Here is a 15,912-nt window from a genome sequence, read left to right as displayed (position 1 = left end):
AACTATTACTGTTTCAACGAATGTTTTTTTTTTTTCAGAAAATGTTATTTGACTGTTTCAATGACTACAAATTTTGTGACTGATATGTTAGATAAATTTCATGCCCGACCTTTGGACAAACTTCATGCCCAAGATGAGATAATATAAATCGTTTCTTCACGTTGAGTCCTAAGATGATGATTAAAAATTAATTATAAAATAAAAATCCAAAAAATCAAAGCTTTTTCAGAGAATATTTGAAAGTTTCATCTGTGACAAATTATGTTGTATTATTTTCAATAATAAGGATGAAGAGAGAATTCATATCTCCTGGAACGATGACTGATAGAAAGAAATCGGCAAAACAAAAGAAAATGCATTCTTGTCCAATTACTATTAGTCGAATACACACTAAACATAATTCATTTTGTTTTGTTGTGTACTACTTAACAACCGGTCCAAAGTAAATGTTTTTATCTAGAGGAAGAAGCCACTTGAGATGGTTCGGAAACTGATTTCCAACCAGAAAAAGTAAGCTTTCAAAAAAATACATAGACTTAAATGTAACAACGAAGAATAATTATATTTTATGAAGAAAAAGATATCAAAGCGAGAAAAGTTTCATAGACAAGGATCCTTGTTCTTGAGGAGCTTGAACCGACCAGCCCATCAAAAAGTTGGATGGATGAACAACCCTTAATAGCTCTCCAGTAATACTTTGAAGAATATAATAGATAATATCCATTATTTCAGTCCTCATACGTGTATTAAAAATTCACTTCAAGTTTTCCAAAAAATTCACTCAAATTTAACATATATACAAATATATCAAAAATCAAAAATCAAAAATATACAAATTTAACATATATACAAAAATATACAAAAATCAAGAAGAGGAGAGGCCCACCATATACAAATTTAACATATATACAAATATATCAAAAATCAAAAATATAAATGCACACTTTTTTCATGTTAAAACTTTACCATATACATAGATGTCTAGAAAATCAAGAATAAAAAGAATGCATAGTCATGATAGAAATAATTAATAGAAATCAGATATATAGATGCTCACCATTATGTGATAATCATACCACTAAAACCAAAAATATCCTTGGAAATCCACAAGAATTATTGCCTATAAACTATTGATATGAAACATGAATAAAGAAAGAAAAATACACTAAAAGATTAAAACCGAAGCTGAAATATCTTAAAAAAATGTGGAGTCGTTAACTCTAGTGAATAAAGTGAAAGTAATGCGAAACAATAACATATATTATATATTTTTTTTAATTTTTAGTATAAATTTCTATCTACGTTAAAAAAGAAACAGAATTTAATTGATGTTGCATTCCTTAAATATTTTCGGTAATTATTTTTTATCATAATTAGTTTTTTGTTCATAGAAAGATAGTGGTTTGTAGAAAACAAACTTGTACATTAAGTTTTCAAGCATGTACCTTTTAAATTTCAAGTAAAGTTCAATATGTTTTACAATATAGTTAATATATATATATATATATATATATATATATATATATATATATATATATTCAAATACACCCCTCTATTAATTAGATTGTAACATATATATATATATATATATATATATATATATATATATATATATATTTTTTCATTACAAAAATATTATAAATTATATTATCATAAATAAAATGCTTATATATAATAAATTTAAATTAATTATTACTTTATTATAAATAATTATTAAATAAATAAGATATATTTATAATAAATATATCAAGATCAAAATCATATTTGATTACTATATTTTATAAATTATGTTGTCTTTAGTATATATTTAATTCTTTTTATATGAATTCGATAAATAAATATTAAACTCTATATTTATGATTAATTAATATAAATTACTATATAACATGATGTTACAAATATTAAATATTGCATTTAAATTATAATTAGTAGATAAAAATAAACTAAAAATATGTAAAAGAAAAATGAGAGAGACTAAAATTGGCAACCGAAACTTCAACTCCGTTTTTGAAGATATGAATAGTATTCCACCAAATATCGGGGAATACAATTCATATCTCCAAAAATGTCGATAAAAATAGGGTATGGTTGGAGGAGAATAGGAGGAAGAAATGAGGGGAAAATGCAATCTCCAACCCTCCCATTTTTCATTTTCCCTTATTTTTCTCTAACGGTTCTCTATTTATTCCTTCATATTAGGGGATATGAATAGTATTACACCAAATATGGTGTTATACTATTTATTTTTCTCAAAATGTGGATGAACTCTATGTTGTTGGTTTTAGTCTCTTTATTTATATATTTATACATTTCTAGTTTATTTTAACTACTAATTATAATTTAAATATAATATTTAATACTTATAATATGTTGGTATATATTAAATTATATTAATAAAATATAAATATAAAGTTTGTTTTTTGTTCATCAAATTCATATAAAAAGTTAAATACATATTAAAATTAAAAAAAATGTATTTTACAAAAACTTATAAATATGTTATAAATATAATCTTATTTTTTTAATATTATTGTAATGAAAAAAATATAGATTATATATTTATTAAAACCAAATTAGTAGAAAGATGTGTTTGACAATTTATATAAGTTGGAAGAATGAAATATATTATGATACACATTTTGAGGTAAAAATAAAATAATGTCTATGATGAAACACTATTTAATATATTTTTTACTCTATTTTTAAAAGTAAAATGAAAGTGAGTTTGGAAATGGTCTAAGTAGTGTTAGTTTGAGAGATATTCGGAATAAAAAAAATGATGTAAAAACTAAAAAAATTAATAAATAAAAGCGTCTTAAATAGAGGGATAGTTTCGAAACGAATAGTGATTCCATAGGTGAAATTATCGGTTATTCAATGAACAACTCATTGAATTTTGTGTGTCTTTTAATTAAAGAAAACACAAATTTAACGAATATTATTAACTTTTTAACTTCCCAAATTAGCCACTAATTTGGTAATGCTTATTGTGTTTTGGCCTACCAAATGGTTTTTTGGCATGTGATACTTCCTTTTATATATATATATATATATATATATATATATATATATATATATATATATATATATATATATATATATATATATAGTAGCTGTTTACCCGCGCCAAGCGACGGGTGTGACAATGGTGGTTGAATGCTGAAACATGAATTAAACCCTAGAAATGAAAACGTCAGCGATATATATCCAAGATTTGTGAACAGAAATTGCGAGATTTGGGAAAATACGGAGATAAGGATTGAACCGGGTCAAAATAGCCTAAGAATAGGGGATAAGAGATTGACATTTTCAACTGTTGACCATATGTACTCTACTCTTTTTGTAATGCATAAATTGATTGTACAAATGCATTGTATGTTTGTACGACTTAAAATTCATCATTTGACCAAAAATGCTTTATAAGGTAATTAATATATATATATATATATATATATATATATATATATATATATATATATATATATATATATATATATATATATAGCTTCAGGTTCATTTGAGATCACGTTAATTTTGTGAGACCGTGAGACCAAATCTAAAAATAATTTTAAAATGCAAAATCAAAGGAAAAATCCAAAAATTATTTTTTTTAATTATTATTTTCGGAACTTTAATTACCTAAATAAAATAAAAATAAAATAAAAAAATTACATTTTTTTTAAAAAAATACGCGAAATATTCTAATAGAATATTACACTGTAAGTATTCTAATGTAATTTTTAGAATGTTAGAAGATTATAGTAGATTTATCAGATATGTAGAATATTGTATTCATTCTACTAGAATATGTAAAAAAAATATTTTATTTATTTATTTATTTTTTTTTTTGGAAAATATAAATTCCGAAAATAATATTTGAAAAAAAAATTCAAAAATTTTCAATTATTTTGCATTTTAAAAATATTTTTAGTTTTATCTACCAAATGAATGGCTAGGATTGTCTCTCACAAAATTAAGCCGTCTCACATGAACCTAACCATATATATATATATATATATATATATATATATATATATATATATATATATATTCCGAAAATAATATTTGAAAAAACAATTCGAAAATTTTCTATTATTTTGCATTTTAAAAATGTTTTTTATTTTATCTACCAAATGAATGGCTAGGATTGCGTCTCACGGTCTCACAAAATTAGGCCGTCACACACACACACACATATATATATATATATATATATATATATATATATATATATATATATATTATGTGAACGTATAATCAAATGTGGAGCGTGCGATTTAAATGATATATGGTCTAAGATTTAGTGGCATAACCATAAATATTTGAGAATTAAAAAATCAATTTTTTTAATTAAACAATAATAAGGGTATTTTAGTTTATTAGTGAAAACTTAAAAAAAGGAAGCCTAGTTTTGTTGTATTTGAATTAAATATTTAATTATTTTACTATTTAAAATTTAAACGTCCATCATTTGTGGATAATTTCACCATTTATTTTAACAAACCGTAGGATCACGATGATTAAAAGAGACTTCATTCAACTTTTTTTTAGAATTAAACATTCTTAAAGAATACAAATTAATTTGAGAGATTTTTGAGAATTAACTTTGAAATTAAAATGTAAATTACATTTCAATGATAACATGATGTTATTAATCAAATTTGATTATTATTCTAACGTTTTTATCAACTACAACGTTATATCGATTCATATTATAATACGATTTTCATGTATTGTTATTTCATTCCTAAAGAATATGGTTTAGTTTATCAACAAATCAAATATTCTTTTAGAATTTATGGTTAAGAATGGTTTAACATATTTCATTCTTTATACAACCGAAGAATTGAAATGTTCTAATTTTGTACTACTATAACTATTTAGAATTCTTAAAGAATTGAAGTATTCTAACTTTGTAATACTATACATATTTTATACAACTAAAGAAATTCTTGAAGAATATAATGATTTAGCTCTATAGCACCACAAGTTTTTTATGAAACTGAATAATTCTTGAAGAATTTAAGCATTCTTGAAGAATTATTAAAGAATACAATGTGTAAAACTTTATCTTTCCATTTTCTCCGATGAATATTGATTACCACCTGCATCATCATCCTCTTGTGCCATCTACATGCATAAAAATGCCGCCATCAAGACTTCATCATCCCTAAAAATTCACATTTCAATGGAAAAAAACACTCATCATATCCCTTCATCATCCGTAAAAATTCATATTTCAATGGAAAAAAAACTCACCATCACTATATCCCTTCAAGAATCATCAATTCCATTCTATCACATTTCCACTTGGTTTATTCTGAAAACAAAAAGATTCATCAACATTTTGATTCACATATATAGCAAATAAAAGCTATATATTGGTGATAAATAATTAAACACCTGATACTCCTTGATTTTTTTCCTAGTACTTTTATCAAGAACATGTTGGAAAATTGGGCTTTAATTGAACTTGTGCTAAAATTTTAACATATTGATGTTGATGGGAGATGATGAGATTCTCCTAGAACTTTTATCATACACATATTGAGCAGTTTTGCTTCACGTCAAGTAATCATGTGCATAAAAATATAATGGTTTAGCCACCATTAGACCCATCTTAAGGATCTGGTCTCGCTGATTTTATTAAACCTTTTATCGCTTCAAACACCACTTATATTGAACATCTTCCTAAATTACATAGTTATATTGAACATCTTCCTAAATTACATTCTAGGCATCAAATATCAACAAAATAACCCTTTATCATAATTCATTTTTACAAACATATAGAATGGCGTTTCTATAATAACAAAGGTGAAGAAAGAGATCTTTACAAGAATTCTTAGAGATATACCTACAGGTTGCAGTTAAGCTTGCAAAAATAATAATAATAATAATAAACTAGTCGTGGGCTAATAATTTAAACTATTACTAAGAACATGTTGGGAAACTAGGCTTCAATTGAGTTGCGCTAGAATTTTATCATATATATATATATATATATATATATATATATATATATATATATATATATATATATATATATATATATATATATATATATAGTTAAGAAATTAATTAAACTTTCATAGTAAAAACTCAAAATTATTAATCAACTATTTTAAATAAATTATTAATTAAGAGATATTTTTTATTTATATAAAATTATAATCGTTAATTTAAATAAATATCTGAAATTATATCACTTTATAATTTGTATTAATTTTATTTTAATGATTATTCTAATGTAATAAATTAAATATAATTAAAATAAGAAATTTAAAATTTGAAATTTGAAATTTGAAATTTAAAATAAAGAATCAATAGTTTGACAAATGATATGACATTAATTAGAAGATCAAATAAAATGACATCATTTATCCCTATCCCATTTATACTTATCTCTACCCCTAATGTTTATTTTTAATAATTAGATTATGATGACATATTTGTTATTAATTAATATTACTTTTAATAATTAGGTTATGATGATATACTTCTACTAACATATTTACAATTAATTATTTATAAATTCTATTTACTAAAATATTATTTATTTCATTTATTAAATAGATAATTTATAATACTATTTTTATATAAGATGTGTAAATAATTTTATTCAATTTTTTTAAAAAAAAAGTTAAATCACGACACAACTATAATAAAAAAAAAATTTTAACGCATCAAATAATTAAAAAAGTTCAAATATAAAATAATATTTTGACGCAAAAAATAATAAAAAAGTTCAAATACATTCACACTTAATCTTTAATATGTATCCATGGTGTTTCAAAAGTACGAGACTAAGTTGATTGTATAAATCAAAACGTGGCCAATACATAGTTTGCCATGTAGAGGCATGCAGACTTTTATGGCATTCAAATATGCTGTGGTAGGAGGCATTGGGTAATTTCTTTTTAAAAACACCGACATATAATGATTACTGTTTACAAGTGCCAACGTAATGGCTCGGTGGGGTTGGACTCTTCGGGACCTCTCCAAAGAGGGAAGCATGTCGTAGATTGTTCGTGGCTTAAACAATGAACGATCACAACAAACTTGTTGGCAATCAAGTAACAGTCAAAGGCATATGCAACCAATGTTTCTGGAAAGGTGTAGGTGACTAATACCAATGTAATGACTAGTATATCTCATTGAACCCGTCAGTAAAAACTCTATGGTATGCGTAATATTGACTCTCTAACTCTTTAAGCAATTGTTTTCGAATATAAAACCATTGGTTTCACTATACCCTAAACAAACAGCTATCGCTCAAAACCCACACTTTCCATCACCTTCTACATCATGTATAGCATCGATATAATCTTGAAATATATCTGTAATACCATTCATTTGGAATGGATAATGCCTTTGGGGTTTATCATTTATGTCAATCCCACACAAAAATCTATGCCTTTGGGGTTCATCATTTAAGTCAATCTCACACGAAAAGTTATGCCTTTCATGTTCTTTATTTAAATCCACCCTATTAAACTCGGATGTGGTTGAGAAGTTGCATCTACGAGGAGCATGATTTGGAGGATTGACTTTCTTTTTCTGTTGTTTCTTCACAGTTGGTCATCTACGCATATTCTTTTTGAATTGTAGGTTCTCCAACATCATTTTTATGTGGATCATATCTAGCTTTCTCTTATAAAACATTTTTCCCGGCTTTTGATTGTTTGTTGAAGTTTTCTTTAAATTTATGCACTACATCATCACAATTAATATCGCCGTCTACTACAAACGTCGTATTTGAAATATCAAGCTTCCTCCAAAATATATTTATTGAATCGAAGGGTATATTTCTCCTGCATTGAAATATAAAATAATTATTTATCTAATATTTAAAAATCTATTTGTATGTTGTAGTTGAACATACTAACCTGAAATCGAGTAGAAAGAAAGCATGCAAGCACATGGTAACCCACAACTATTACGAAGTTTGCAACCACAATTTGAGGAGTCTAACATTAAATCACCCAACCTTTGGATCTCTCCTAATATTATATCTAAAGCTTCATTTTAAACATGGCCCCACATCAATTGGAAACACGACAAGTTGTGGTGATTGCACGAATTTATCGAGATTAGAATTTGAAGAGTTTAAAATTTTCTTTTAACTTTGAATGTTGACTCTCGGCTCTATTGGTCGTGTTGTTTCCAAAATTGAGATGTTGATCAACCCAAACAGACATAAACATTTCTTTGTACTTGTTTAACCATGTATCATCTATGTATCTCATAACATATGTGAAGTAAAATAAATGAACAAATAAGTACATAAACAGTAATATGAAGGTTATGATTTAGAGATATAGTTAATAAAAAAGCTTACGTGGATAATTTATCAACATTGATTGTAGTCGTTTGTAGTTTTTTGTGTATGCCGTCAATGTTGGAGACTCAACTACTAATTTCCATAGTATTCTAAAAGAGTCACGGTTGTCATCCAATGTGATAATCTTGTTGGAATTTTTTAAAATGTTTTGCTCAATATGCCATCTACAAAGTAACCGTGCCGCATTTGGAAACACTATTTCACATGCATTGATAAGTGCCAACTCTCTGTCTATGATTATTACACTTGCGTGCATACACTTATTGAGTATTGACTTTACACAGTTTAACACCCAAGTATAGTTGGCCTCCTTTCCTCTATGTATAAAGGCAAAACCTTCAAAGAATGTCTTTCGAGTTGAGGTCATACCAACAACTTCTACAAGCGGCTTATTATATTTGTTTATTTTTTAAGTGGCGTCTATCATCAACACATATGGAAATGCACGCCATATCTTCCAAGACGTTGGATGGACAAAAAATAGATTCTACAACTTATTTGAATCTCATGTAGTAAGCTCATACAAATAATTATTGGTGTGAAAAATGGACATGAGAACATGCATTGGAGTTTTTCCTGCTTGCTCGCGTTTGTGAATCTTTTGTTGTGCGTTATATATTTTTGAGCTACCAACACATTATTTTCGTTTTGTGCCTTCAAGGTTGACAAAAAATCATGTGGCGCCGAGTTCTTTTTTATTAGATCTTCCACCACACAAGTATCGTCAACATATAACCGTTTTACATACGGATGGTCCTCCATATGTTGTGCAAGTGGATGATTATGATCATCACATATTACCCTTAGCATCCATTTATTATGTTCTTTTGAATACTTTCCTTCCTGTTCAAATTTACAATTAGAAGTTGCTCTAATCTTGTTAGTAGCTTTATATTCACCCCACAATCACACATAAGTATGACTTTATACACGAAGCCGTTTACATATGCCTTTGATCTTTTGTTGATAATGTCATATCCTAGAGAGCGTGTTTTGTTTTGTGTCCACTCAAGCAATTCCTCACGAGACTTGAACATCTAAAATTGAATTTTAAGTGATTTAGTTTATATGAAAAATATAAAACTTCATAATATGGTAGAAGTATATAACCTGTTTGGTGGAAAATGTTGATTTCTTGATAGAAGTATCTTCATCTCGAGCAAATACGTTGATTCAAAATAACTTAAACATGTCTATATAAAAAATACCAAATAATTTAATATTTTTAAAATTAAAAAAACATGTATTAAGAAAAATTAATTATGTACAATTTTTAAAGTTTATGTAATCAATTAAAAAACACCAAAAATTAATTATGTACCATTTTTAAAGTTTATGTAATCTATTAAAAAAAACTATTACATAATTTTATGATAAAAAATCGATGTTATTTTGTTTATATATATATATATATATATATATATATATATATATATATATATATATATATATATATATATATATATATATAGGGTTATGTTATTTTGTTTTCATTATTTATTGTGTGCATGTATCATTGATTCTGGACCAATCATTTTGGTTATTTTAAGAAAGTAATTAATGCATATTACATGTTGAAGATATAATGGGTATTAATTACATCTTCAGCATTTAATATGCATTAATTAGTTTCTTAAAATAACTAAAAGGATTGGTCCAGAATCAATCATACAGGCACACAATAGATAGTGAAAACATTTGAACCTAACTCTCTCTCTCTCTCTCTCTCTCTCTATATATATATATATATATATATATATATATATATATATATATATATATATATATATGCAGAAACTATATAAATATAAGGGTAAACAATATCATATTTAAAAACAAAGAGGTTATTAATGTAAATTTATAAGGTATAAAGTTCTTAGTTTGTGTTAACCCTAGCTCTAAAAACGCACCAGCAAGAGAGAAATAGAGCAGCAATTTCTGGCGGTCAGCGATTTCTGGCGGACCGCACGAGATTTCCGTCGACCTTCACCTTCAAGTGAGCATCACGTGTTTTTGGCAATACTTCAGTTGAGTTCATGAGTTTTCCGGCAACACTTTAGTCGACTACACACGTTTTTTGACGCTAAATGTTGCAAAAATGGCGGTGGTCAATGTGTCTCTGACGTTTCAGTCGCTATTTCTCCGATGTTTCACTCGAGTTTAGCATGATTCCCTCTCCTTCACTTGAGCTCAACGTGTTTTGAGTCGAGTTTAACATGTTTTCCAACGACGCTTCTAACGTTTCAGACGCGTCTCCGATGTTTTGGACTATCTGTTTTCCGTTCCTCATTTCTCAGTTGCTATTTTTTTTTGTTTCTCTCTTCTCCGGCAAAGATGGCACTGTTACTCGTGGCAATATATCGTCGGCCGCCGGCAGTGGTTGAGGATAATGGTTCCGGGATGGCTTTCTATTAATAGATTTTTTAATACTCCCTCCGTCCCAAAATTATAGTCCATCTTTCCTTTTTGGTTTGTCCCAAAATAATAGTCCACTTCTAAAAATAAATAACATTTTAACATAAACCCTCTCATTATTACTTAACAAACTAAGCATTTAATGGGACATTAAATGCAAAGTAAGAACAAAACTGTCATTTTATTAAATAAAGTTAGTGGTAATTAATGTTTTTTCTTAATCTGTGTGTTTTTTGTCTGTGGACAATAATATTGGGACGGAGGGAGTATTTGTTAATATGTTACTTAATCTTACTTATTTTACTTGTTTATATACATGTATTTTAATTTAGTGTGAGATTAAGTGGATTAACAATGTGTTTTACAATGTAATTGTTGGTTCCAACATTAACATTGTATTATTTTTAGAAGTGAAACTCATTTTTCGAAAATAAACATAGTCTTCTATGGAAAAAAAAGCTGAAAATACTGAGATTATTAAGAACATTGCTTTTCACGTAACCGTTTACATTTATTGGCTAATAAATCTGAAATTTTCAAAAGCTGCAATAAATAAATGTCAACCACAAAAAAATAATGATTAAGAGGGTAGGATTAGTGAAGGTGGGGTAGAAATAACAATAGCTAATAAAATTGACTCATGGTAAAAATAGAATAAACATATTTTTTATTAGAATATATATATATATATATATATATATATATATATATATATATATATATATATATATATATATATATATATATATATATATATATGGTCCGGCTCCGATGATAACTTAAAAAATCGTGAGGACTGCGAGCATACTTTTTCACCACCCACTTCGTCAATGGTACAAATGTCAACCATAAACCTTTTTTTTTTTTTTTTTTTTTGCATTCGACGCATGTCCGTGATAATTAATATAGATTCAATGATTTAATTACGTGCGACGAACGATAATGGAATGTCATTTAATTGTGTTTTATTATTTATTTTTGTTAGCTTTCGTTTTATTTTTTCTTAATCCAATTTAATAAAATATATGTACTTGGTTTTAGTTTTTTTTTTTTTTGTTTATTTATAAATTTATAAATTTTTATTTTTTATTTTTTATTTTTTAATGTCTTTACTTGATACTTGAAGATACTATTGTTTTTGTTTATTATTTTATTTTTTTTAATATTCTGTTATCTTCTAAGCTAAATATCGATTTGAGTTTTTAGTGTTTAACAAATATAAAAGTTTTAAATAAGAAAAATATTAGGGATCATAATATTTTTCATTCATACTATTTTTCAGTTTTATTATTTTTAGATAATAAAATTTTGAATCCAATTGTTTTGGATCATTATATATTTTGAATGAAGAATCATAAAATATTTGCATCAAAAATATTTTTAGATCAAAACAAAATTAAGGATCATAAATATGTTGAATCAAAACTTTTTTTTGGATCATAAATATTTTGAGTCATCTAATATTCGATCATATTATATTGAACGTTAAAAAAAGTATAATCATTTAAAATAAAGTTTGGTATCTAAACAACCTTATTTTTGAAAATTTATTTTCAAAAAGTTTATAATATATAATATTTTTATAAACCTTATAAATCAATTTTAATTTGATAAACGAAAATTATATCGTCTTAATTTTTATAAAAAAATATATCGTTTAAACAAAACGTTCATATCCTTATTAATATACACTTTTTTTTAAATTTGTTTTACAGACTTACTAACATAGTTTTACAAGAAACTCTATCATTTGCTTTTTCGAATTTCGATAGAAAAAAACCCATTATAGTTTGTAAAAACTAATATTTATTAAAAATAAAAAAATAAACACATCGAAAACTTATTTTTGAAAAATTCTTTTAACAAAGTCACTAGTATATAAACTCAATAGAAGTATTCCTTAAATTTTTATAATTTTTTAGAATTGTTTTCTTGGTTTTTTTATAAAAAAATAAAATTTTTTTGAAATTTTAATAATTGCACACATTTTGTTGAGAATTAAATTATAATAATTATGATTTTTTTAGATTTTTTTTTTCAAAAACAAAGTTATGGGAAAAAGTATATATGGAAAAAAAAACCCACCTGAGTTTTAGGTGCGTTTGAGGTTGGATTGATCGGATCGGACCGACCAGGATTTCTTTTCCCAAATTACCCACCAAACTTAGGATTTATGTTGTTAAACTGTCAATTACTCTTTTACCCACCAAACTTAAAAATCGGTCCCTATTTTTTGAGATATTACATAAATAAACCTTTGGTTTTTAAAGCTTATTTAAGTTTGGCATATTAAATCTTAACCATTGTTTTTCATCAATAAACGACCAAAATTTGTCCTCATAGTCTCCACCAATTTTTGAGTTGTTACACGATCCTAATTCTCTCTTTTTTTTTTTTTTTTTTTTTTTTTTTTTTTTTTTTTTTTTTTTTTTTTCTCTCTCTCTCTCTCTCTCTCTCTCTCTCTCTCTCTATATATATATATATATATATATATATATATATATATATATATAGAAAAAAAATACTAAAAACGAAGGAATAAATCTAGGTCACTCATTTCAAATCTGTCGTTTAAGCATTCCAACATATTGGCCGACGGAACAGATCATATATATATATATATATATATATATATATATATATATATATATATATATATATATATATATATATATATATATATATATATATATATTATTTTGTTTTTACTAACTATTGTGTGCTAGAATGCACAAATCTGGACCAACGGATGAAATTTATCAATGGACATGATTTGAAAGTGTATGATATTACAATGGGATAGCATGTACCATATAATCATACAAATTTTAGCAAAAGAGTATTTTGGACATATAACTGCAATTATAAAAGGAAATTTTCGGATATTTATGGATAATTAATTCTCCTAATTTTAAAAATATGAATTTTTTTAATTAATTCAGTTTTAATTCTAACATAATTTGTAAACATAACTGATTTTATTCTGTCAGAATATTTTTTTATTTAGAATGATGTTCTTTCAGAATTTTATTCTATTAGAATATTATTGAAGAATAACAAAGTTCTTGAATCCGAGGTTGAAAAATAACAACATTCTAATATATTCTTATACATCCAAACTTAAATACAAATTCATACATATTCTTACAGACTAAAATTCTTATACATTTTAATATAATTATACATATTCTAAAAAAATACTAACAAAAATGAATAAATTTTTTAAAAAATAACAACATTATTAAAATGTGAGTATGATCAAACTTTATTCATTCTTCAAGTTATTCCTATTAGGTCTTCAACACATTCTTCCAGCCATTCCTATCACAAATACAACAAAAACTAATAATGCTTAAAAACATGTTGCTTGCAATTAACTATCACTTTATATATTCTGATAGAATACATAGAATACCTAGAATACTTTAAAAATGATACATTATATATTTTGGCAGAATATATTCTGACAAAATATCTAGAATATATTCTTACAGAATACCTAGAATACATTAAAAAGGATCGTATTTACTGCTAATATAATTTTAGATTCCAAATACAAAATAACAAAGGGAGAGTAAAAATTGGAATTCAAAATCACAAATTGAACCAAAATAATAGACAAACAAATTACTTACCTTTTTAAACAATTTTCTAGAACAAGATGAGTAGCTTTCACCAATCTATATTAGCATATGATATTAAGCCTTTACTATGTTGGTATATGAAATCAAACAAAATTAATTCAGTTGTTTATCCATGTGCAATGATGATCCTAAACAAAAGTTAAAGAATGAGAAGATAACAGGATGAAAAAAAATTTGACTTTTAGGTCAAAACATAGATTATGTTATTGTGATTTCAATCTTTCATAACCATTTTTAAGACACACCTTCTGCAAACTCGACAAAATCAAGTCGATATGAAGTATTTATTTGGTTGAATTCCTTGTGATTTTAATTAGGTAGAAAGTATTCTAACAAGTATTCTACAACAATAAAACTAATTGGGATAGTTCAATGTATTCATATATGACTCGTTATCATGAACAAAGTTTTTAACCTTGATCATCACCCTTTGGGTCAATTTAAACACAAATAATCACCGAATTCAATTAACATAAGCTGTTCTAAAGAGAAAACCGATATGGGTCTGATCAAAATATGTATGAAGAATTCGAAGGGGATATGAATAAAACGTGAATCTTACAGCGTCTCTTGATTCTTAATCTGAGCCATCATTGTCCTCAATATCAGGGAAATACCCATATGGGACACCACCAGGATCAGTGAGAATGGAGACGAAAAACGAGAAAAGAGTGAACGCTACCAACGAAGTGAAGATCACGGCGTTTATCCAACCTGCTGAGCTCTGTAACCCTAACCAATCATCAAGAAATACGAAAACCGTACCATAATAGACCATTTCCATTAGTACCAAAACTGATAGAATAGGGAACGATACAAATCTTCTCCATTTCAACTCGCTTGATTGCTTGATTTTGGGGAAGATTAGAGGGTTGAGTCGGAATGGGTTTTCGATCGAAGGCCCAGGAAAGTGAGTGACGCGAATTCCGTTTCCATTCAAGATGCCCTTTGCCTGTTAAAATGAAAGAAGAAATTTTGTAATCGGGTAGTTGAGGAGGAAGATAGATGCGCTGATCGAAATCAATTTAGGGCTAATGTTCTATATTTATCTTTGCTTCTTGCGTGATATAAGGAATTGTTGTTAATCAACCATAATTAACTATGCAAAGATTACTATAATACCCTTAAATGATTTATTTAATGATTTATTTTTTCCTAATTTCCTATTGGTGCAATCATGCACACAATAGTTGCTAAAAAAATTTGAACCTAGCTCTCTCTCTCTCTCTCTCTCTCTATATATATATATATATATATATATATATATATATATATATATATATATATATATATATATATATATATATGGAAACGGTGGTTGGTGGAGGTGATTGGTGAAGGAAGTGGTGGTGGTGGTGGAAGGGAGGCGGTGATTCATATATGAATATACTTACATTTATATTCATTTATGAATATTACCCATCCTCCGTCGTGTTGGTATGGTGGTGTCTTTTGCAGCAAAAATGAATGATTGGTTGTGAATGATTTATTCATTCACGACCTTTATTT

General features: G+C 26.1%; 1 pseudogene; it reads right to left on the bottom strand.

Annotated features, from left to right (window-relative positions):
* Positions 1-14,501: 14,501 nt before the first annotated feature.
* LOC145050240 (putative protein S-acyltransferase 15 pseudogene) lies at positions 14,502-15,187 on the bottom strand (annotated as a pseudogene).
* Between the last annotated feature and the right edge of the window lie 725 nt (positions 15,188-15,912).

The sequence above is a fragment of the Lactuca serriola genome, chromosome 5, assembly GCF_051521515.1.
Source record: "Lactuca serriola cultivar US96UC23 chromosome 5, Lser_US96UC23_V15, whole genome shotgun sequence".
NCBI classification, from domain to species: Eukaryota; Viridiplantae; Streptophyta; class Magnoliopsida; order Asterales; family Asteraceae; genus Lactuca; species Lactuca serriola.
This window is presented reverse-complemented; position numbering and strand designations above follow the sequence as displayed.